We start from the raw sequence: 22,188 nt of genomic DNA, 5'->3' as shown, positions 1-22,188 counted from the left end.
TACTTCCACCAGCCCAGCTCCTCCCAGGGACGATATGCGTCCCGATCGCAGAACCACCCCGCGCATCCTCGGGGAGCCCTCTCACCGACCATGCTATCCAGAACACGGGGCGCAACCGAATATGCGCCATGGGGTGTAACCGACCACAGCATGCTCCCCACGACCCACCCGGAGCCCCCAATTTCCTTCCTAGTGAAGGGACCCCCATGGCAGGAGGGAACATACCCGCAATAAAAGCCTCTTCCCCCATCTGCTCCCTAGTATTGCGCGCAAGTCAAGCGGGCCATATTAGCTCAGCAACACCCAGAGTCACGTGAACCTGGGAGGCATCGCCGGCGCTATCAGCTGCGCCGGACGCTGCAGGAAAGCGTACTTAAACATATGATACATACTGAAAATGAAGGGGGGGGGAAGCGGCGTCCATGTACCCAATTTAGTTTAATTTTTTGGGGGGGGGATTCTATTTCAGTTTAGTTCTGTTTTCTTTCTTTTTTCTTTATTTTTTTTTTTGCTTTGTTTATTCTTCTCCTTGTACTTGACATTGTATTCACGCTTTAACATTTATTTATTTATTTTTATATATATATATATATTTTTTTTTTTATGTAATCCATTCCATTTGGTAATTTACAAAATGTATCTGTTCTGTAAGTTACTTTTTTTTTTTCATTTATTTATTTTTTTTGTGCTAAGAGGACTAGACCGAATAAAAGAAGGAACAAAGTACACACACAAAGCGCTAAAAAAGAGGGGGGAAGTGTACTCACCAGCCTGGCGATCCAAGCCCGGCACTGCGCTCACAGAAGGCTGAGGCAAAGAAACAGCAGTACCAGCATCCACAGAAGACATCAACTGTGGTCCAGGCACCACCTGCTGGACGGGTCCATGAACTGCAGCAGATGCCTGAGAAGAGAGCAGTGGAGAAGAGGAGAGCCCACACCCAAAAGGAGATGGCCGAGGTAAGTGACCTGCAGGGGGGGGGGGGGGGGAGGTCCATGCTAGGTAGAGGGGGGTGGGGAGAACATAGGGGGGGCAGACAGGAAGGGATGGAGACCCGGGGGGGGGGGGAGAAAAGACAGGAGGTGGAGAAAAGGATGGGAGAGGAGGGGGAGGCCCACCAGAGAGGGGGAAGGGGGGGGAAACAGAAACCGGGCAGGAGGATGGGTACCAGGGGGCCCAGGACAGGGTAAGCTTGGAAGAAGAAAACAAACGAGCATGGGGAAAGAGGGGAGAAAGAGCCCTGGGTAGCTTCCTCACTGGCAGAGGAGGCTCCCGACGGGCAAGGGGACCCCCCTCCCAGACCCCCAATGGCGGTACCATGGTACCCCGCGCGGCCCACGAGGGCCTACTCACCGCCCTACATCCCCTCCGGCCACGGGGGGACCTGGACCATTGCCGGATGGCCACCCGCCGCCCGGAGAGCTGCGTCCGCTGCCCACCGCCCGGCCCGAGATCCAGCGCCGGCGGCCGGGGTGGATGGTGAAACATGGGTAGGCCACGCGCAGCCGCACTAGGAGGCCGTGCGGCGGTACCAGGCCGCATCCCCGGCCTTGTAGTATTAGGCCGCGCGGCTGTGGAAGGCAAAGGAGGCTGCAGGCCGCGCAGCAGTGGCAGGCCTCATGGCAGAAGGCCGTGCCATGCGCGCGGCCACAGAAGGCCGCAAATCATGGCCACTAGTGGTAGGCCGCGTGTCTGGGGCTCCAAGTCCTCAACCGGGCCTGAGGAGTATGACCTGGGGAGAGCCTGGCAGGCCGGCGGGAACGCCAGCCAGTGCTGGAGCGGCCCCCAGGGGCAGGGACCTCAGGGGAAGCGCAGGGGAGACCACAGGGGGTGCTCCAGGGGAAGGTAGGCCGCGGGGGGGGCCCACAGCGGTAGCCATTAATGTGCCCAAATCTCCCCCACAGTTGCCGGCCACCATCCACGCTGCAGCAGCCCTGAGGGAAGCCAGAAAGCCTCAACCTCCATCCCTCAAGCTGTGTAAATCTGCAGGCCCAGGCAAACAGGAGCAGGAGGACAGGAAGCTGTTTGCTGGCCCGAATGCCAAGTGGCACTGAGGTAAGACCTCCCCCACACTAACTTACACAGAACATAATCCCACCCACACACTCTTTCCCAACTAATCCCATGCATCTATCCCCACACTCCTACATGTGCCCTTGTCCGCTTAGCTGCGCTATCTCCCCAGGGCCTAAACATGGCAACAAAGAAAAAAATGAAATTACCCCTTTTTAAAAGTCTGAATACCCTTGGTACTCAATACTGTGTATTGCCCCCTTTAGCATCAATGACAGCGTGCAGTCTTTTGTAATAGTTGTCTTTGAGGCCCCAAATTCTTGCAGGTGATATAGCTGCCTATTCGTCTTGGCAAAATGCCTCCAGGACATGCAAAGTCTTCGGTCGTCTTGCATGAACCACATGTTTGAGATCTCCCCAGACTGGCTCGATGATATTAAGGTCAGGAAAATGTGACGGTCACTCCAGAACCGTCTCCTTTTTTGCTGTAACCACTGGAGGGTCAACTTGGCCTTGTGCTTAGGGTCATTGTAATGCTGGAAAGTCGAAGAGCGACCCATGCGCAGCCTTCGTGCAGAAGAATGCAAATTGTCTGCCAGCATTTTCTGATAACATGCTGCATTCATTTTGGCATAAATTTTCACAAGATTCCTTGTGCCTTTAGAGCTCACACAACCCCAAATGCTTCACAGTGGGGATGGTATTCTTTTCACTATAGACCTTGTTGACCCCTCTCCAAACATAGCGCTTATTGTTGTGACCATAAATCTCTATTTTGGTCTCTTCACTCCAAATTACAGAGTGCTCGAAGCTGTGAGGCATATCAAGGTATTGTCGGGCATATTGTAACCAGGCTTTTTTGTGGCATTGCCATAGTAAAGGCTTCTTTCTGGCAGCTCAACCATGCAGCTAATTTTTTTCAAGTATCAGCATATCGTGCTCCTTGAAACAACCACACCGTCTTTTTCCAGAGCAGTCTGTATTTCTCCTGAGGTTACCTGTGAGTTTTTCTTTGTATCCCGAACAATTCTTCTGGCAGTTGTGGCTGAAATCTTTCTTGGTCTACCTAAGTTTGGTTTGGTATCAAGAGATCCCTGAATTTTCCACTTCTTAATAAGGGATTGAACAGTACTGGCAGGCATTTTCAAGGCTTTAGATATCTTTTTATATCCTTTTACATCTGTATAAAGTTCCATTACCTTGTTATGCAGGTCTTTTGACAGTTGCTCCCCATGGCTCAGTATCTAGCCTGCTCAGTGCATCCACGCGAGAGCTAACAAAATTATTGACAGTTTATACACAGACACTAATAGCAATTTAAAAAGCCACAGGTGTAGAAATTAACCTCTTATTGACATTTTAACCTTGTGTGTCTGTAACAAGGCCAAACATTCAAGGATATGTAAACTTTTGAACAGGGCAATTTGAGTGATTTCTGTTATCATTATGATTTAAAAAGGAGCCATACAACTATGTGATAATAAATGGCGTCATATGATCACTATCCTTCAGTGAAAGACATTTTTTCATGATCAGTCATATTTTCAAAAGCAATGCCAAAATGTCACAGTTCTGCCAGGGTGTTCAAACTTTTGAGCACATCTGTATGTCTATATATGTATCTATGTCTGTCTGACTGAGTCTCTGTCTGGGTACCTATCTATCTATCCAGCTATCTATCTACCATATATACTCGAGTATAAGTCGACCCAAATATAAGTCGAGATTTTACCCCCAAAAAGTGGGAAAACTTATTGACTCGAGTATAAGACTAGGGTGGGAAATGCAGCAGCTACTGATAATTTTTTTTTAATTATTATTATTATAATTTTTTATATTATTAATATTTTTATTTTATTTTGTATTATTTAAATTTTTATTTATTTATTTTCGTCCCCCCTCCCTGCTTGTTAGCTGGCCAGGGAGGGGGCTTTCATTCCCTGGTGGTCCAGTGGATGGGCTGTGTAGGAGGGGGGCTGGCAGCAAGCTGTAACTTACCTTTCCTGCAGCTCCTGTCAGCTCCCTTCTTCTCCGTTCCGGTCAGCTCCCTTCTCCTCCACTGTAAGTCTCGCAGTGTGACTGCAGCGCAGAGCGTTGCCACGGTAACCCGTGGCAACGCTCTGACCCCGCAGCTCTCGCGAGACTTACAGTGGGAGCTGACAGGGGAGCTGACCGGAACGCAGGAGAAGGGAGCTGACAGGAGCTGCAGGAAAGGTAAGTTACAGCTCTCTGCCAGCCCCCAACAGGACCGCCGGGCTTGTAATGAGCCCGGCAGTCCTGGTCTGTATTATGGCAATGTAAGTTTCCATAATACAGACATTGACTTGAGTATAAGTCGAGTGGGGCTTTTTCAGCACAAAAAATGTGCCGAAAAACTTGTCTTATACTCGAGTATATACGGTATCTAACTATCTCAGTACCTCTTGTGGACTTTCATCAGACTAATACAGACTTAAAAATAACATTGCATTTATAAGAAACAATCAATTGCAATAAAGTGTAAATGAACTCACCCCAGGTGTTGTGTGTATAGATCGGCGTCCTGCCAGATACTGTGCGCATGTGCAAAGTAAGCTCCTCCCACTTACGTGATGTCGTTGCGCTTGTGTCCCACCATAACCATGGTAACCCGTTTTGAAGTTGAATTCGCAATTTAGCCGTGTGGGGAGATAAACTATCTCCATACCTTGTAGTAAGGTTATTGCCACATTCAAACTGTGGGCAGCAGCCTATATCGGCATGACTTATATATTTATATATTTACTACAGGCAGCTTGCCAAAGTATGGGCACCTGTGTGAAGATAGCTCCTCCCATTATCATGACGAGGCAACATGAAAACAACGTCGTTACCATGGCGACGCTATACACAAACATAAATATATGTGAATGCTTACATATAATAGCATACACCATACACTACTTATATAGTATTGCGAAAAAATAAGGAAATCTGTGACATGGCATAATAGCTGTGAATGCTATATATGTACTTAAAGTGTATGTGATGATGTACAACAAGGAAAAGAAAGGATGCGCCAAAAATAAAAATAAAAAATAAATAAAATATAAAAAATATATTATAGGAAGAATAAAAATGAATCAATTAAAAATAAGTATAAAAATAGGTAAGTTCCAATAAATATCAGAAGGTAAAATGGATATAGTCACTGATTCCGCTGGTAGAGTATCTTCTCTTGTTTATAGTAGTTCAAACCGTCTCGTGATATGGAAGACACAAGAAGAGAGGACCAATCGTGCGGAGTGTATAAAGTAAATATAACATAAATTAAAATATATGTATTACACTCACATTTAGATGAGCTATGGCCAGCTCAGGTATAATAGGCATACAGCGTAATAATCCCCGCCTAAAGGATATGTCGATGCTTGTCCTCAGGGGGTTTGTCCAATTCTCAGGAGAAGAGGGAGATAAAAACAGCAAATAGTGCTCTCTGATGATATAATGTGATAGTGAATAAAATAGAATAAAATATACTCACGAATAGAGTGCAGACCACACTGCACTCTGGAAGTAGCGTTGGTGGTATAATCCCCACCTCAGGATAAATTGAGTAAAATGGACAGGAGAAGTAATGAGGAGAGCTCCTCGTATTACCGGGGTGCTCCACCTCACCACTACTACCCCTTGATAGATATCCAATAGTACAAGCTTAAAAACTGACAACCTTTATTGAAACAAAAAAAAAAAAATAATAATTATGATAATAATAATATAAATCTCCACCACACTCACAAAAATTGGTGAACAACACACACCCTCATATACCATAAGTGGTGAAAAATAAAACAAAGACTAGAGACTAAACATCTAACTGGTAAAGTATTCAAGCATTTTCCTTGTGTAAGCAGATAAGTCACAATATATCAGAGCAGTGCAGCTCAATACAAATATGTCACAGTATATCAGAGTAGTACCACTCTTGTATAATTAAGTGAGACAATTGAGCACACTGACAAAAAATTGTGTATCAAGGAAAACCAGCCTGTTAGTGGTTAATTATAATATATAGCAGGAGATCTCCCCTTTGCATGGATCAAGTAGGGAAAAAAGGAAATAAAAAATAATAATAATTAAATAAATGACATAAGCACAGAAAAACTCTTCCAACAGATCCCTAATTGAACATTGACTTCCAGTAGTAAGGAGAAAAACCTCCTGATATTAAGTCTAGTAGAAGTTAAATCGAAAGGATAGGGAGATGAGAGATAGAGGAAACAAATCGGTTAAAGAAAGTGCTGTCTAAACCGAGTCCATTGTACAGAAAACAGACTCAGTCACTACACTTGACATATGTCATAAATCCCTTTAGTATAGTTTAAAGTTAAAGATCTCTTGTGGGGGTATCCTGCTAGCTGTAGTCTCAGTCAGTAGAAGCCATGACCAAAAACATTAAGTCATAGCCAAATAATAATGGTGATGTGAATACAGGTCGTCCTGCTCAGGTCGCCCAACGCGCGTTTCGGCGGTAAAACCGCCTTTCTCAAGGGCAGGTAGCTGGCAGTGTGACAGCCTCCCTTAGCTCCTTAAATACCCACACCACTAAGGACCCTCCTACCTGTCCACGGGAGGAGGGATTCGAACGTGTTCCGCCAAACAGCTGATCCCGGCTGAGCGAGGAGTGTAATCACTGTCCATGAATGAAGTGCGCATGACCGTAGCAAATTGCTTGCGCATGCGCACACACTTAGGATTTGTGCTTAGTAGAATTCAGGACGTGATTCCTCTTCGTAGAAGGGTAGTTTAGCTTTGGAATTGACTCTACAATGAGTCTTAGGTATAGATTATAGCCCCAATTGAATTTTTGTGGGCAGTGGTGTATGTATATATACATACACGAAACCCCCTTTCCATTAGAAAAATATGTATACCAAAATATATATACACATGCCTCCATCCAACAGTATATTACTGGAGGGAATTACCCTTCATCCATTTTAATATGAGGAGCCACTGTATATATGTAAAAAGAATTCTCATTTTGTACTGTCCACAGATATTTTTATTTTTATTTTTATTGATGGCATATCCACAGCAAATTAATATAAGGGGCCACTGTATATATGTAGTGTAATGGTACTCCCATCCACACTACCCATAAGTGGCACTAGTTTGTGGAGGGGGGGGGAAGTCTCATTTTTTTACAATTCCACAAGTTTTTCTGTTAATGGCATATCAACACATGTGGGAGGATATGAAGCCCATGGAGCAGCGCAGCTAAGGGGAATGGGCCTTGACATTGCCAGGAGGCAGGCAGCTAGTTGTCAGTAGTTGGGGGCCGGTCTAAGGACATGGAGTGGGGAGGAGTTACTAAGGGGGTATAAGTAGCGGCCATTTTAGGTTTAACGGCACTGTTAATCCAAAGTTACACTTACCTGTTCGTTGTAGCAGGATTTGTGTGGCTTTGTTTTCTTTTGTCTCCTCTGCAGGTTGTCAGGACGATGGAAGATTGGCTGGAAGGAGTCAGGGCTGCTGTGCAGGAGAGGGGTCTCGAGTGGCTGAGGGACCGTCTTGGTGATGCTCTGCCGTCCGGATCTGGTAGCTCCCAGGGTCAGAGGCCGGTGAGGAGAACGAGGCCTCCGCAGAGGCTGAGCCCCAGCGTGGTTCCAGCTTCCCGGCGTCCGAGGAGCCCATCCAGAGGCCGTCGGGGCGGCAGTGAGGCGATTGGAGGGCAGGCCGCAGGTGGAACCGGCCGCGGACGTCGTCGCGGTACGGCAGCTCGAAACGGCCGTCAGGCGAGGCCGGAGTCGCAGGCCGCGGGTTCAGGTACCGAGTCGGAAACTGCCGAACGTTCAGGGAGCGAACGTGGAGGTGGGCGGATCGCTGTTCGGACGGAAACTGCCGAACGTTCGGGAGATGAACGTGGAGGTAGGAGATCTGGCGAATGGGCCGAAACTGCCGAACGTTCGGGAGACGAAGGTGGAGGTGCTGATACTGCCGAACAGTCGTTTCCCGAACGGGGAGGCGAGTCCACTGCCGAACGTTCGGGGGTTGAGCGTGGAGGTAGCTCTACTGCCGGCCGTTCGGCTGCCGAACGTGGGGGCAGCAAACCTGCCGAACGTTCGGTTTTTGTGTCCTCTTTTACAGGAAGGGGCGGAGAAGTGTTGGATGTTGCCAGGAGTTCGAGGAAGCGGCCATTGCAGGCGCAGGCCAGCGGGCGGAAGAGGAGCGGTACGGCAGGCTTGGCAGCTGGTTCCGGGAGTGCTGGAAGTGCTGCTGGAGGAGCAGGAGCCACGGTTGCACATCGCCCGGGTGAGTCGCCCTCCAACGCTACTGCCCCCTCAGTTCCTAGCCCACGGGCTACCCCGGGGGTGGGTCCCGGTACTGGCATGGTTGGTGACGGTAGGGTGGCAGGTGGTAAGCAGGGGACTGCTAGGGCCCGGAGGGAACAGGACAGATCCACCGCTGCGAGACGCCATGGGGGGTCCCCAGTCAGAGGGCAGGAGCGCAGCGCTTCGCCAGGGTCTCCCGTGCGACTAGGCCGGGGGCGTAGTCAGGCTGGTCGGGAAAGCGGAGACTTGACGGACGGTAGCGCCAGCGAGGGACAGCGCTGGAGATCGGCGCCCGCTAAAGGGCAGGCCCGCAGGGCCAGAGCGCAAGCAGCTAGGAGACACAGGTCGCGGAGCGACCACCGGAGGGGATCAGAGTCGGACGGCAGGGGCCCCTGCGGGGAGGTCCACACCCGAGGGCGGCGTGGGTTGCCCCCGCCAGGCGTAGGGGGCGGACGCTGCAGGACGATAGTTCCAAGAGTGGGAGTTCCTCGGAGGGAGTGCGGACTGCGGCGCAGGCTCTTAACCCTCGAAGGCGGACGAATAGAAGGGAGTCGGGTGACTGGTCCCAGGAGGAGGGAGGACGGGGCAGGGTTCCTACGACCAGCCTACCCAAAATGTCGTCTTCTCCTTGCAGGTCTCGCAGACGGTCACCCGCCAAGGGGGCGCGACCCTACGCAGCGAGGACTTCCAGACGGTCGCCGGCGGGCGAGGCGGACCGGGCAGCAGGACAGGAGTCGTCAAGGTCGCCCGTGGACCGGGTGAGACCCAGCGCCACAGGCCTACGGCCCGGAGCAGCTGAACGCTTGGGGCAGGTCGCACAGAGCCGGATGACAACTCCACGGCCCTCGGCGGCAAGGGGTTCGGAAGGTGAGACACTGTCATTTCAGCAGTCGGGGGAGCTTTTAGAAGGCATTAGACAGTTGATTGATTCCTGGGGTGAGGGGAATAGGAAGGAAGGGGATTTTAGTCAGGTTTGGGCTCCACAAGGGAAGGTCCTCGGGGCTAGTCCAGCCGGGATTTCCGGGGTCGGGGGCGGTGTAGACGGGGGCGGGGGCGTGACCCCCGCGGCGGAGGCTTCCAGTGTAGGGACCGAGGGTGAGAATCTGTTTGGGGGGGTCCCTGAGGCGGCGAGACAGAACGTCCACGTTTCGTTTGCGGGTCCTTTAGGCTGTCACCTCAAGCCCGAGGTGAAGGAGAGGATCTGGAAAGGTGAATTTGTGGAGCTCTTTTCGCTTCTCCCCCTTGAGGAATACATTGACCTCAAGGAGGAGGATAAAAAAGACGCAAAAAAGGAGGAGGAAGAAAAGAAACGGAGGTACAGGAAGATTCCCAAAACGTTTGGGAACTGGCTCAGAGCCTTTTGCATCTTGGCCAGCGTGATGGGCGAGAAGGCGGCGGAGCGCTGTTCGCAGCTCTTCTGTTACCTGGACGGGGTTTGGGAAGCGTATAGGACGTACGGGGGCCTAGCATGGTGGCGGTACGACGAGCAATTTCGTCAGCGCTTGGCCGCTAATCCGGGGATGCGGTGGGACCAGATGGACCTACCGCTCTGGATTAAATTGATGATGGCGCAAAAAGCGTCCCCCTTTCAGTCCGGGGCCGGCACGGGCGCTTCTACCGCCGTGTCGGCCAACCAAAAACGGGGCTACTGTTGGTCATTCAACGAGGGGCAGTGTAAGTGGGGGGCCACCTGTCGCTTTAAGCACGAGTGCTCAGGGTGCGGAGGGACTCACGGCCTCCACAGATGCTTTAAGAAGGGGAAGCCCGCTCCCGCAGCGGGCGGAGGTTCGGCCGCGTCCCCTGCCACTGGGAGCAACGCCAGTGAAAGTCGGCGCGATGCTGCCCTGGCTAAAGCAATACGCTAACAGGGCGGATGCTGGGTTGTTGGAAGAGGGGTTCTCTAAGGGGTTTGTAATCCCGTTCCGGGATCGGGACGGGGTGCCACGGCTTCGCAATCTGAAGTCGGCCGGGGAATTTCCCGGGGGGGTTAGGGAAAAGTTGCTTAAGGAGGTGCAGTTGGGAAGGGTAGCGGGGCCGTTCAGCGAGCCCCCCTTACCTAATTTGCGGGTTTCACCGTTGGGGGTGGTTCCTAAGAAGGAGCCCGGCAAGTACCGCTTGATACATCACCTGTCCTACCCCAAGGGGTCGTCGGTCAACGACGACATCGACAAGGCCCTCTGTTCGGTTTCGTACGCTTCGTTCGATCAGGCGGTGAGTCTGGTGCAGCGAGCGGGACGGGGGGCGTTGTTGGCTAAGGCGGACATTGAGGCGGCTTTCCGCCTTTTACCAATCCATCCGCAGTGCCATCACCTGCTGGGTTGTCATTTTGAGGGGGCTTACTATGTGGACTTGTGTTTACCCATGGGGTGCTCGATATCGTGCGCATACTTTGAGAAGTTTAGCACGTTCCTTGAATGGGTGGTGAAATTGGAAGCGGGCACTAGGATGGTGGTCCATTACCTGGATGACTTCCTGTGCGTCGGGCCTCCCGGTTCGGAGGAGTGCAGGAGGGGATTGAGGACTCTGGAATGGGTGGCGCATGTTATTGGAGTCCCCCTGGCGGGTGACAAAACGGTGGGTCCCACGACGTGCTTGAGCTTCTTGGGCTTGGAGATCGACTCGATCAAAGGGGAGTGTAGGCTGCCGCAGGATAAGTTGGTGGCGCTGCGGCAGGCAGTGGCGGAGGTGCGAGGAGCAAAGAAGGTCACGCTCCGGGCGCTTCAGTCGCTGCTGGGCCGGCTTAACTTCGCCTGTCGGGTGATCCCAGTCGGCAGGGTATTTAACAGGTTCCTGGCCCGGGCGACAGCGGGGGTGGCGTTCCCGCACCACCTTATCCGGGTCTCGGCGGCCATGAAGGCCGACCTGGAGGTCTGGGGTGAATTCTTGCGGGAGTTTAATGGGAAGGTGTTTTTTCGGGAGCCGGTGGCTTCCTCTCAGGAACTGGAGCTGTTCACGGACGCTTCAGGTAGCGTTGGGTTTGGGGCCTACTTCTCCGGGCAATGGTGCGCGGGGACTTGGCCAATGGAGTGGAGGGTCAGCCCGCTGATCCGCAACTTGGCGTTCCTCGAGTTATTCCCGCTGGTCGTAGCACTGTCACTATGGGGTCCGCAGTTGAGGGACAAGAAGGTCGTTTTCTTTTCGGACAATATGGCAGTGGTGGACGCAGTGAATGGGCTGTCAGCGTCCTCTATCCCGGTGGTTCGGCTTCTCCGCCGTTTCGTATTATTGTGTATGCATTTCAATATTGTTTTTAGGGCCCGGCATGTGCCCGGTCTGTTGAATGTGATTGCCGATGCGTTATCTCGTTCGCAGAGGTTTCGGCAGGCGGCGCCGGGCACACAGGAGGAGGGGATGTCTTGCCCGGAAGAGATGTGGCGGCTCGGGACATCATGCTTGGTGGACTGATACGGGACTCCCTGGCCCCCGCTACATGGACGGCTTACAGTAATGTGTGGGGGGAATGGGAGGACTTGGTGCAACAGTCGGGGGGCCAGCCCTCGCGGGAGGGCCGGTTGGACACGCTGTTGTGGCTTGTGTGTAGATCGGTTGCAAAAGGATCTTCAGCAGCGGTGATAGGGCGCAAGCTGGCTGCGTTAGCTTTCTTGTTTAAATTCAATGGTTGGGAGGACGCCACGAAACACTTTCTGGTGAGGCAGGCACTGAAAGGGCTCAGGAGGGGGAAAGTGTCGGTGGACTCCAGGAGGCCGGTGTCGTTTGCGCTGCTGCAACGGATTGTGGGGGCCTTGCCCGGTGTATGTTTTTCGAGTTACGAAGTTCTGTTGTTCTCAGTGGTTTTTAGTTTCGCCTTTTTCGGGGCGTTTCGGATCAGCGAGCTGGTCAGCAGCAACCGCCAAGGGGCGGGGGGGCTTCAGGCAGCGGATGTGGAGGTGTGGAGTGACAAGGTGGTGATCAATCTGAGGCGGTCCAAAACGGACATGATGGGTAAGGGGACCTTGGTTACGCTGCGGGAGCTCCCGGGTGGGGGCACGTGCCCAGTCAAGTGCGCCACGGCCTTCCACGGAGTCCGGGCAACGGCCGGAGGTTCGTATTTTCGACACGAGGATGGTTCTTCGCTGTCGAAGTTCCAGTTCCTCAAAGTGATGCGGAAGGTTTTGGACAAGTTGGGAGTGGACCCAAGGCAGTTTGGGACCCATTCCTTCAGGATTGGTGCGGCTACGGAAGCGGCGAGGCTGGGGTTGGGTGATGATAGGGTGAAAAGGATCGGCAGGTGGGAGTCCCTGCGGTTCAGGTCGTATGTTAGGCCAGACAAGTTAGTGTGAGGCCTATGGGTGGTTCAGAGGGCTTGTTATGTAAATGTTGTGTCACGGTTGGAATTGTGTTTTATGTTTTACAGGTTGGACGGCATGGGTGGTTGGCCACTCATATATTTACTGGGCACATCGGAGAGCTGCAGTTCGACATCGGGGTCTACAGCTGGGCTTTCCAAGATCTGTGGTGCAACTCCGGTGGTTTGGATACCGGGGTTGGGGTTGGAATGCTATTTGTGGGGAGGTATTTCAAAAAATTTTGTTGGGCCAGGTCCCGGACATTGTGGTACTGCATGCAGGAGGCAATGATGTGGGGGCATTGCCGCAGAAAGTTTTGTTAGAAAGTATGAAGAGGGATGTAGACAAGTTGCAGGAGTTAGTGCCAGGGGTTATAGTGGTGTGGTCGGAAATGGTTCCGAGGTTTTATTGGCGGCACGCGCGGAACCCCTCCGCGGTGGCGAAAATTAAGGGTAAGGTCAACAAAATCATGGCGGCATATGTGAGGCGAGTGGGGGGGGTCGTAGTTAGGCACAGACAGTTGGAGGATATGCTGCCAGGCTATTTCAGGCGGGATGGGGTTCACCTCTCAGACGTGGGCTTAGATTTTCTCCTGCTAGGTTTCCAGGAGGGCCTCCAGCCGGCAATCATTTCCATGGGGGGGGGGGGGTGTCGCTCAGGAACTCGAGGAGTCGAGCTCTGAGCTGTGGCGGGGGATGGAGAGTAAAGTTGGGGGGAGAAAAGAGTGAGAGGGGGGACAGTTTGGAGTTCAGGGCTAATAGGTAGGCCTTTGGACTGGTTTGGTAGGTTCGAGCTCGTAGGTAGCTCCGAACCAGGGTGTGTAGGGGTGTCTCGGTATGCCCCTACACTGGTGGTGCCCTTTGGTGGCAATGGATGGTGCCCTTGGTGGCAATGGTTGATGCCCTTCGGTGGCAATGGTCATGTTTCAGGTTAAGCTAATGTGTTACAATGTTGGTGTATTATGTTATGATGTTACGTTGGGGTGGGTCATTGTCAAGGGGTTAAATTGTAAAATAATGTGGTAAACTGTGCAGGCCAACGTGGGCCTGTTGTGTGACAATGACCTTTATAATTCTATGTTAATTAATAAATAAAAGCTGTGATATAATTTTGCCAAAACCCAGGTGTCAGTGTCATTATTATAACTAAGCATGTGGTGGGGGGTTTTGTGCATATGCCGACAAGGACGACTGTGCACATGTCAAGGGAGGGTTAATAGGAGTGGAGAGAATTAACCTCAGAAGAAAGGAAACAAAGTGAAAAATAAATAAATAAATGTTTCATAAGTCAGAAGGAATAGCAGATCGATGGATTGAAAAACAGAGTGGTGTAGTATATATAGTAGAACATAGGCCTGGTAAGTAAGACCCTCATGTAAACAAGGGAATAATTATAATAAGGCAAAAAAGAAATAAGAAATAAGTACATAAATAGATAAAGTAAATAAGTGGGATGAAGTAAAATAAAATAAAATAAAATAGAGTAAAGTAAATAGAGCTAGATAACCCAAGGTAGGACACTTAAAAGGATATAATAGTAATGAGGTCAAATAAATGGGGCAAAAGAGAAGCCTTCATTCAGACCCCGAGGTTGGAGTGTTTTTAGTCTATATATCCATTTTGACTCTCTCTGTCTCAGGACTCTGTCGAAGTCTCCCCGTCTTAGGTTCCTCTTAACTAGTTCCAAGCCACAGAACCTCAGATTATTGGAGTCACCATGATGGTGTTCTTTCAGGTGTCTCGAGACAGGTGTTTCAAGGCGATTTCTTGGAGACCGTACATGCTCCATGATTCTAACCTTAAATGCCCTAAAGTCTTGCCCACGTATTTAACTCCACAGGAGCATGACAGTAGGTACACAAGGCCCTTGGTGTTACAGTTAAAGAAATTCTTTATCTCAATTGAACCTTGTCCTGCACTGTCACTCACAGTTTTGGACCCTCTAGATATGTATCTACAGGCTACACACCTTCCGCAGCCATATGAGCCACAAGGCGGGGTACCCAACCAAGTAGCTCGGGAAGGTGGCCTGATAGAGAAGTGACTGGGTACCAACATGTCCCGGATATTACGTCCTCTTCTGGCCGTGATATCAATATGTGAGCCTAAGACATTCTTGAGATGTGTATCGTTCAATAAGATGGGCCAAAACCTATCCAGGGACCTTTTGACTTCGGACCAACCAGCGTCATACGTCGCAATCATGCGAATTGTTCCAGCCCCTCTAGTCCCCTCAGTTTCAGGACGATCCCTCAAAAGTGCATCTCTCTGAGTCTCAAGTGCCCTTTTGTATGCTTTCTTGAGGCAACGATTCGGGTAGCCTTTTGCTTTAAAGTAGGCTCTGAGTTGCTGTGCTTTTATTTTAAAATCAGAGAGGTCACTACAATTCCTGCGGAGAGTAAAATGCCAGGAAAACATAAAAATAGTGTGTAAAAGGATAGTGGTACAAATATTTACATTTATTATATAAATTACACAATATTTTAAAACCATTAACGCGTTTCACCACTGGGGCTTTATCAAAATGGAATAATATAAAACCTGGCACATAAAGAGTATATATAGGTACATTAGTACTTTAAAAATGGCGCCAAAATGACATCATTAGTCAGTGGCCAATCAGAATCATGCATTATACACATACAAAATCGAATTTACAATTGCAAATAAAACAATAAATAAAAGTATGTATAATTTAAAAACTATAATATATTTTTTTTGGCGCAGCCTTTCTTTTCCTTGTTGTACATTAGCTTGGCTAATAGAGCTTGGTTGCTTCATCTAAGTGTTGCTTCTAAGTGTCTGTGGTTGGAGATATTCTGGAGAGTTTTACAGAAGCTTCAACTGTCTAAGAGTTGTGCTAAGAGTTTTCTTTTTTACTGTTACAGGTAAGATTCATCTGTAGGAAAAGGTTACTGATTGCACAAGGTTTGATTTCCTGTTGGTAATTATAAGGCATTTGATTGGATTAGGTAGCTACTTGCTATTGATTGCTGTGTAAATTAGCTATTGTTTGCTAATAAGCAGAGGCCTACCCAGGTGTTAAACATTCCTAGTGGGAGGTGATTTTAGGAGTATATAAGGGCTGTTGTCATTAGCTTGGCTAATAGAGCTTGGTTGCTTCATCTAAGTGTTGCTTCTAAGTGTCTGTGGTTGGAGATATTCTGGAGGTAATCTGAGGTATTCAGGAGGATAAATAAAAAGTTAAGATTCGTTTGATTTAAATAATTGATCTCATTGGAATGGCAGACTTAGTTCAGTGTAATAGTTGCTATGCATTTGTTTCGCGTTCCACTTTTTGGAGGTTTAGTTGTTGTCTAATCTGTAGACAGTTCTCTATCTTGCGGCAGGAGATTGTATTTTTGAAGTCTGAGATTTGTAAATTATCTGGTAAACAAACTCAGGCTGGAACTGCTGCAAAGCCACTGCCACAGAGACATACTAGGAATGGCAGATGGATTACTGTAGGATCTGGTAGACTTAGAGTTGTGGATAAAAGGCATATTGCACAGTCTGTTGCTCTACATAATTCGTTTTCTGCACTTTCAGAGTGTAATGGTGTGGCGGAACCCACCTCGCCACTGGACATTGGAGGGGCCTGGCTGCCTGCCACTTACCCGCTGACTATGGCCCCTGGAAAACTGGTACATTTAAAGATTTAAATGTTATACTGTATATTGCTGCTACTGGCCCTTTTAACAGCATCTATGGACACATTGGGACTTTTGGGACTACTGTCCCTTTAAGACTGTGAAGCATATTCGAGTGTACTGCCTGTAATATTATATATGTATTTATATATGTGTTAAGTTTATCCTGGGTGATTTGTATGCAGCATTCATCTGATTGTTCGGTAGAATCACTCCATTCAGTATATTGAGTGAAACTATCGAACAACCAGACCACCCAGGAATGAGTGTGCCTCCAATTACCGTTTGCAACAATGTTGCAAACGGGTAATTGGCAATCAGTGCAGTGTGGTCTGTGTCCTCTGGGTGGCCGCCATTCGGGAGCCGAACACGTGGCGGCGGCCATCTTAAACTACCGAACAGCGGTGTTTTGCCGTCGAGCGTCTGGAACTAAAATCGGACACTCGACTAGGCAAACACCGCTGAGACCTCCAGACTTCCAGGATTTCGTGGGGAAACTACCGAACGGCCCGCCGTTCGGTAGAAAGAAACTCACGAACTAGGGGATTCATGCGAATCCCCCTTAGTCTCTATAACACCAGTAATTCGTCTGTTTCATTCCCTTTTCTGTGACCGACCGCAGGGCCAAAATGCATGGAACTGTTTTCGGATACTTTACCCATGCGGTCGGTCAAATCTTTGGACCCCCATATCTCCCGAACTGTTCATCCGAATGACTTGAATTTTGGATATGTTTCCCCCCTGAATAAGGGCTATCCAGCGATGCTGGATTTAAAGGTGTACCCCCTGTTTTTGGGGTACATCCAGGAATTGGGGAAAAGTGTGTACTGTATAATTGGGTTAAGTATTATCTAAGGGGAGGAGATGTGTGGGCTGAACCATGTATGTGATTGGGTATGTTATGCCTCCCCCTGGGTGGGGACTGTGTGTGTATTATTGTAATAAAAGCCAGGCTGGATGAGCCAGTCCAGAGTTCCTGTTTTACCCTCAAAGTGATGTGTCGTCTCATTATTGGGGGAAGGATTTATTGCATGCTGTTCCAGTTGACTGCTAGGAGTACAAGCCTATTCGTATGGTTCCTATTCAATGGTCTACAGCATTCATATGCTTGGGAGAATTTAAAAGTTTCTCGGATTCGGTGATTGTGGTGTCTGCCAGAGTGCTTGGAGTCCTCAGGAAGCACTAGGAGCATCCATTAACGGAGGTACCAAGTCGGGGTGCCAGGTGATCCGTTACAAATGGTGTCATGGAGACAGGCACTGAGGCTAGTGGTGTTGTGCAGAGAGGCACTGAGGCTAGTGGTGTTGTGCAGAGAGGCACTGAGGCTAGTGGTGTTGTGTAGAGAGGCACTGAGGCTAGTGGTGTTGTGCAGAGAGGCACTGAGGCTAGTGGTGTTGTGCAGAGAGGCACTGAGGCTAGTGGTGTTGTGCAGAGAGGCACTGAGGCTAGTGGTGTTGTGCAGAGAGGCACTGAGGCTAGTGGTGTTGTGCAGAGAGGCACTGAGGCTAGTGGTGTTGTGCAGAGAGGCACTGAGGCTAGTGATGTTGTGCAGAGAGGCACTGAGGCTAGAGGTGTTGTGCAGAGAGGCACTGAGGCTAGAGGTGTTGTGGAGAGAGGCACTGAGGCTAGAGGTGTTGTGCAGAGAGGCACTGAGGCTAGAGGTGTTGTGGAGAGAGGCACTGAGGCTAGAGGTGTTGTGGAGAGAGGCACTGAGGCTAGTGCTGTTGTGGAGAGAGGCATTGAGGCCAGTGGTGTTGTGCAGAGAGGCACTGAGGCTAGTGGTGGTGTGCAGAGAGGCTTGAAGACTATGGTGAGGCCTAATAGAAAGCAGTTGTTGTTGGGGGATTCCATCATAAGAGGTGTGGAGATGGACAATGGTGGTCTTGTGAGGTGTCTTCCCGGAGCTACTGCTCACAGAGACAGGAGACGTATCTGTAATATTGTTAAGCAAGCAAAGCAGGAAGGGGAATTGGATGTACTTGTCCATTTAGGGACAAATGACTTGGCTTGCAATGAGGTTTCAGAGGTTAAGGAAGTTTTTAGTGTTTTTGCCAATGATATACGGCAGGTTGCTTCCACACTGTCATTCTCTGAAGTTCTGCCTGTGCATAACACTCAGAATGACAGGCGGATGCGTATTAGGGACTTTAACTTGTGGCTTGGTGAATGGTGTCGGGAGCAAGGATTTGGCTTTATTGCTCATGGTAGCTCTGTTTGGAATGGAAATAAACTGTACAAAAAAGATGGTTTACATCTTTCTCAAAAGGGAACAAATGTTCTCAGTGAGCAGTTCAGAGGTTTTGCTAGGATGTATTTAAACTAGGAGGGGGGGGCAAAAGGGTGATAAAACATCAATCCAATTGTCCCCCAAAACAAGGACAGAAGGTACCTGTAGCAAGTGTGTTAAAAAATGATAAGCTTAGAGTCATGTCTACAAATGCTCGCAGTTTAGGGAATAAGATCCATGAACTTGTGGCAATAATGGCAACTGATAGTGTAGATTTAGTCGCTGTTACTGAGACATCGTATAATGAAAAAAATTACTGGGACATAGCAATACCAGGGTACTCTTTATATAGAAAAGACAGGGAAGGCAAGAAAGGAGGAGGGGTGGCCCTGTATGTGAAGGATAGCATAAAATCTAGCCTAATAAAGGTTAGTGAGACGAACATAGAGTCCATTTGGGTTACGTTAGAATTTGGTAATCACACAGTAATTCGTGTAGGTGTGATTTATAGGCCCCCAGGACAAATTGAAGAGTTAGATAATCTACTAGTTGAAGAAATAGCTAAAATGACAATGAAGGGGGAAGTTATCACCATGGGTGACTTTAATCTTCCTGATGTGAATTGGAAAACAAAAATAGCTACTTGTGCCAGAAGCACACATATTCTAAACTCCCTACTGGGATTGTCTCTAAAACAAGTCGTTGAGGAGCCAACTCGTAAAGAGGCCATACTAGATTTAGTGTTAACAAATGGAGATTTGGTATCAGATATTACTGTAGGTGAAAGTTTAGGATCCAGTGATCATCAGTCAGTGTGGTTTAATATAAGAACAGTGACTGAGTCACACCACACAAAAACAAAAGTTTTAGACTTTAGAAAAACAGACTTTTCTAAAATTAGAATATGTGTAAAGGAGTCAGACTGGAGCAACTTAAATGGAGTCCAAAAGAAATGGGATTATTTAAAAGCTGCACTACTGAAGGCAACAGAAAATTGCATTAGGCTTGTCAGTAAAAGCAAAAAATTCAAGAAACCACTGTGGTACTCCGCAGATGTGGCCAAAATAGTAAAAAACAAAAAGTTAGCATTTAGTAATTATAAAAAAACCCAGAGTGAGGAAGACAGAATGACCTATAAGATTAGGCAGAAAGAGGCTAAGCAAGTTATAAGAGCTTCCAAATCACACACAGAAGAGAAAATAGCACAGTCAGTAAAAATGGGGGACAAAACTTTTTTTAGATACATAAATGAGAAAAGAAAAGTAAAACAAGAATTAGTTAGATTAAAAACAAAAGAAGGAAGGTATGTAGATGAGGATAAAGGTCTAGCTGACTGCCTCAATGAATATTTTTGTTCGGTATTTACAGCTGAAAATGAAGGAAAGGGACCTCTGTTAAAAAAAAGGATAAATGAGTCATTTATTACACGTGAGTTTACAGAGAAAGAGGTTCTATTTCAACTGTCAAAAGTAAAGACACATAAGTCAATGGGACCTGATGGAATACACCCAAAGCTATTAAAAGAGCTTAGTGGTGTACTAGCAAAACCATTAACAGATTTATTTAACCAATCATTGTTAACAGGAGTAGTCCCAGAAGATTGGAAGTTAGCAAATGTTGTGCCCATTCACAAGAAAGGTAATAGGGAGGAGTCGGGCAACTATAAGTAAGCCTTACTTCAGTAGTGTGAAAGTGATGGAAACCATGTTAAAGGATAGGATTGTTGAACATCTAAAAACACATGGATTTCAAGATCAGAGACAACATGGGTTTACTTCACGGAGATCATGCCAAACTAATCTTATTGATTTTTTTGATTGGGTAACTAAAATTATAGATCAGGGTGGTGCAGTAGACATTGCTTACCTAGATTTCAGTAAGGCTTTTGACACTGTTGCACATAGAAGGCTTATCAATAAACTGCAATCTTTGAGTTTGGATTCCAATATTGTTGAATGGGTAAGGCAGTGGCTGAGTGACAGGCAACAGAGGGTTGTAGTCAATGGAGTATATTCGAAGCCTGGGCTTGTCACCAGTGGGTTACCTCAGGGATCTGTACTTGGACCCATTCTCTTTAATATTTTTATTAGTGATATTGCAGAAGGTCTTGATGGTAAGGTCTGTCTTTTTGCGGATGATACTAAGATATGTAACAGGGTTGATGTTCCAGGAGGGATAAGCCAAATGGCAAATGATTTAGGTAAACTAGAAAAATGGTCAAAGTTGTGGCAACTGACATTTAATGTGGATAAGTGCAAGATAATGCATCTTGGACGTAAAAACCCAAGGGCAGAGTACAGAATATTTGATAGAGTCCTAACCTCAACATCTGAGGAAAGGGATTTAGGGGTGATTATTTCTGAGGACTTAAAGGTAGGCAGACAATGTAATAGAGCAGCAAGAAATGCTAGCAGAATGCTTGGTTGTATAGGGAGAGGTATTAGCAGTAGAAAGAGGGAAGTGCTCATGCCATTGTACAGAACACTGGTGAGACCTCACTTGGAGTACTGTACACAGTACTGGAGACCATATCTTCAGAAGGATATTGATACCTTAGAGAAAGTTCAAAGAAGGGCTACTAAACTGGTTCATGGATTGCAGGATAAAACTTACCAGGAAAGGTTAAAGGATCTTAACATGTATAGCTTGGTGGAAAGACGAGACAGGGGGGATATGATAGAAACATTTAAATACATAAAGGGAATCAACACAGTAAAGGAGGAGACTATATTTAAAAGAAGAAAAACTACCACAACCAGAGGACATAGTCTAAAATTAGAGGGACAAAGGTTTAAAAATAATATCAGGAAGTATTACTTTACTGAGAGGGTAGTGGATGCATGGAATAGCCTTCCAGCTGAAGTGGTAGAGGTTAACACAGTAAAGGAGTTTAAGCATGCGTGGGATAGGCATAAGGCTATCCTAACTATAAAATAATGCCAGGGACTAATGAAAGTATTTAGAAAACTGGGTACTAGAGGTGCCGAATGGTTCTTATCTGCCGTCACATTCTGTTTCTATGTTTCTATATAGAGGGTTAGAGGGTTACCCTCTGTAAGGTCGCTGCCTATCCACTATATTATTAGCGCTAACCTACCCTTTCTACTTGGACTGTATGTGATGATGTACCTGGTAAAAATAAATAAGGTGAAAAAAATAATCATAAGACTCATCTATCATATGCTGAAAGCAATATATATAGGGAGATAAAGTGCCAATATTATAAAGTGCCAATAAAGTGCCAGACATGCAATTAATAATAATGTGCAACCGTAGAAAAACTAAAGATATTGGCAATATTTACAATTATATCTACTACATTGAACACAACAAAGGTGACCAAGGGGTTAATACTGGTAGTGAACTAGGGATAACCACACACGAGAAGGATTTGGGAATTGTTATAGACGATAAATTAGGTAGCAATATGCAATGTCAATCTGCCGTTGCTAAGGCCAGTAAGGTTTTGTCATGTATAAATAGGGGCATAAATTCTCGAGATGAAAATATAATTTTGCCTCTTTATAAATCGCTGGTAAGACCACACCTTGAATATGCTGTGCAATTTTGGGCACCTGTTCTAAAGAAGGATATCATGGCACTAGAAAAAGTGCAGAGACGAGCTACAAAATTGATAAAAGGAATGGAGCATTTTAGTTATGAAGAAAGGTTAAAACATTTAAATCTCTTCAGTTTGGAAAAACGGCGCCTTAGAGGGGA

At 47.6% G+C, this 22,188-nt stretch overlaps 1 long non-coding RNA gene across 1 annotated transcript in view; it reads left to right on the top strand.

Moving 5' to 3' along the window:
• Positions 1 to 757: 757 nt before the first annotated feature.
• LOC134568532 (uncharacterized) overlaps positions 758 to 22,188 on the top strand; it is a 65,059-nt gene continuing 43,628 nt past the window's right edge. The window contains exons 1-2 of the long non-coding RNA XR_010084036.1: positions 758 to 959; positions 1,905 to 2,055. This is a non-coding gene — a long non-coding RNA (uncharacterized LOC134568532). The remainder of the gene's footprint in view (positions 960 to 1,904; positions 2,056 to 22,188) is intronic.

Source organism: Pelobates fuscus, chromosome 7, assembly GCF_036172605.1.
Source record: "Pelobates fuscus isolate aPelFus1 chromosome 7, aPelFus1.pri, whole genome shotgun sequence".
Taxonomy (NCBI): Eukaryota; Metazoa; Chordata; class Amphibia; order Anura; family Pelobatidae; genus Pelobates; species Pelobates fuscus.
This window is presented reverse-complemented; position numbering and strand designations above follow the sequence as displayed.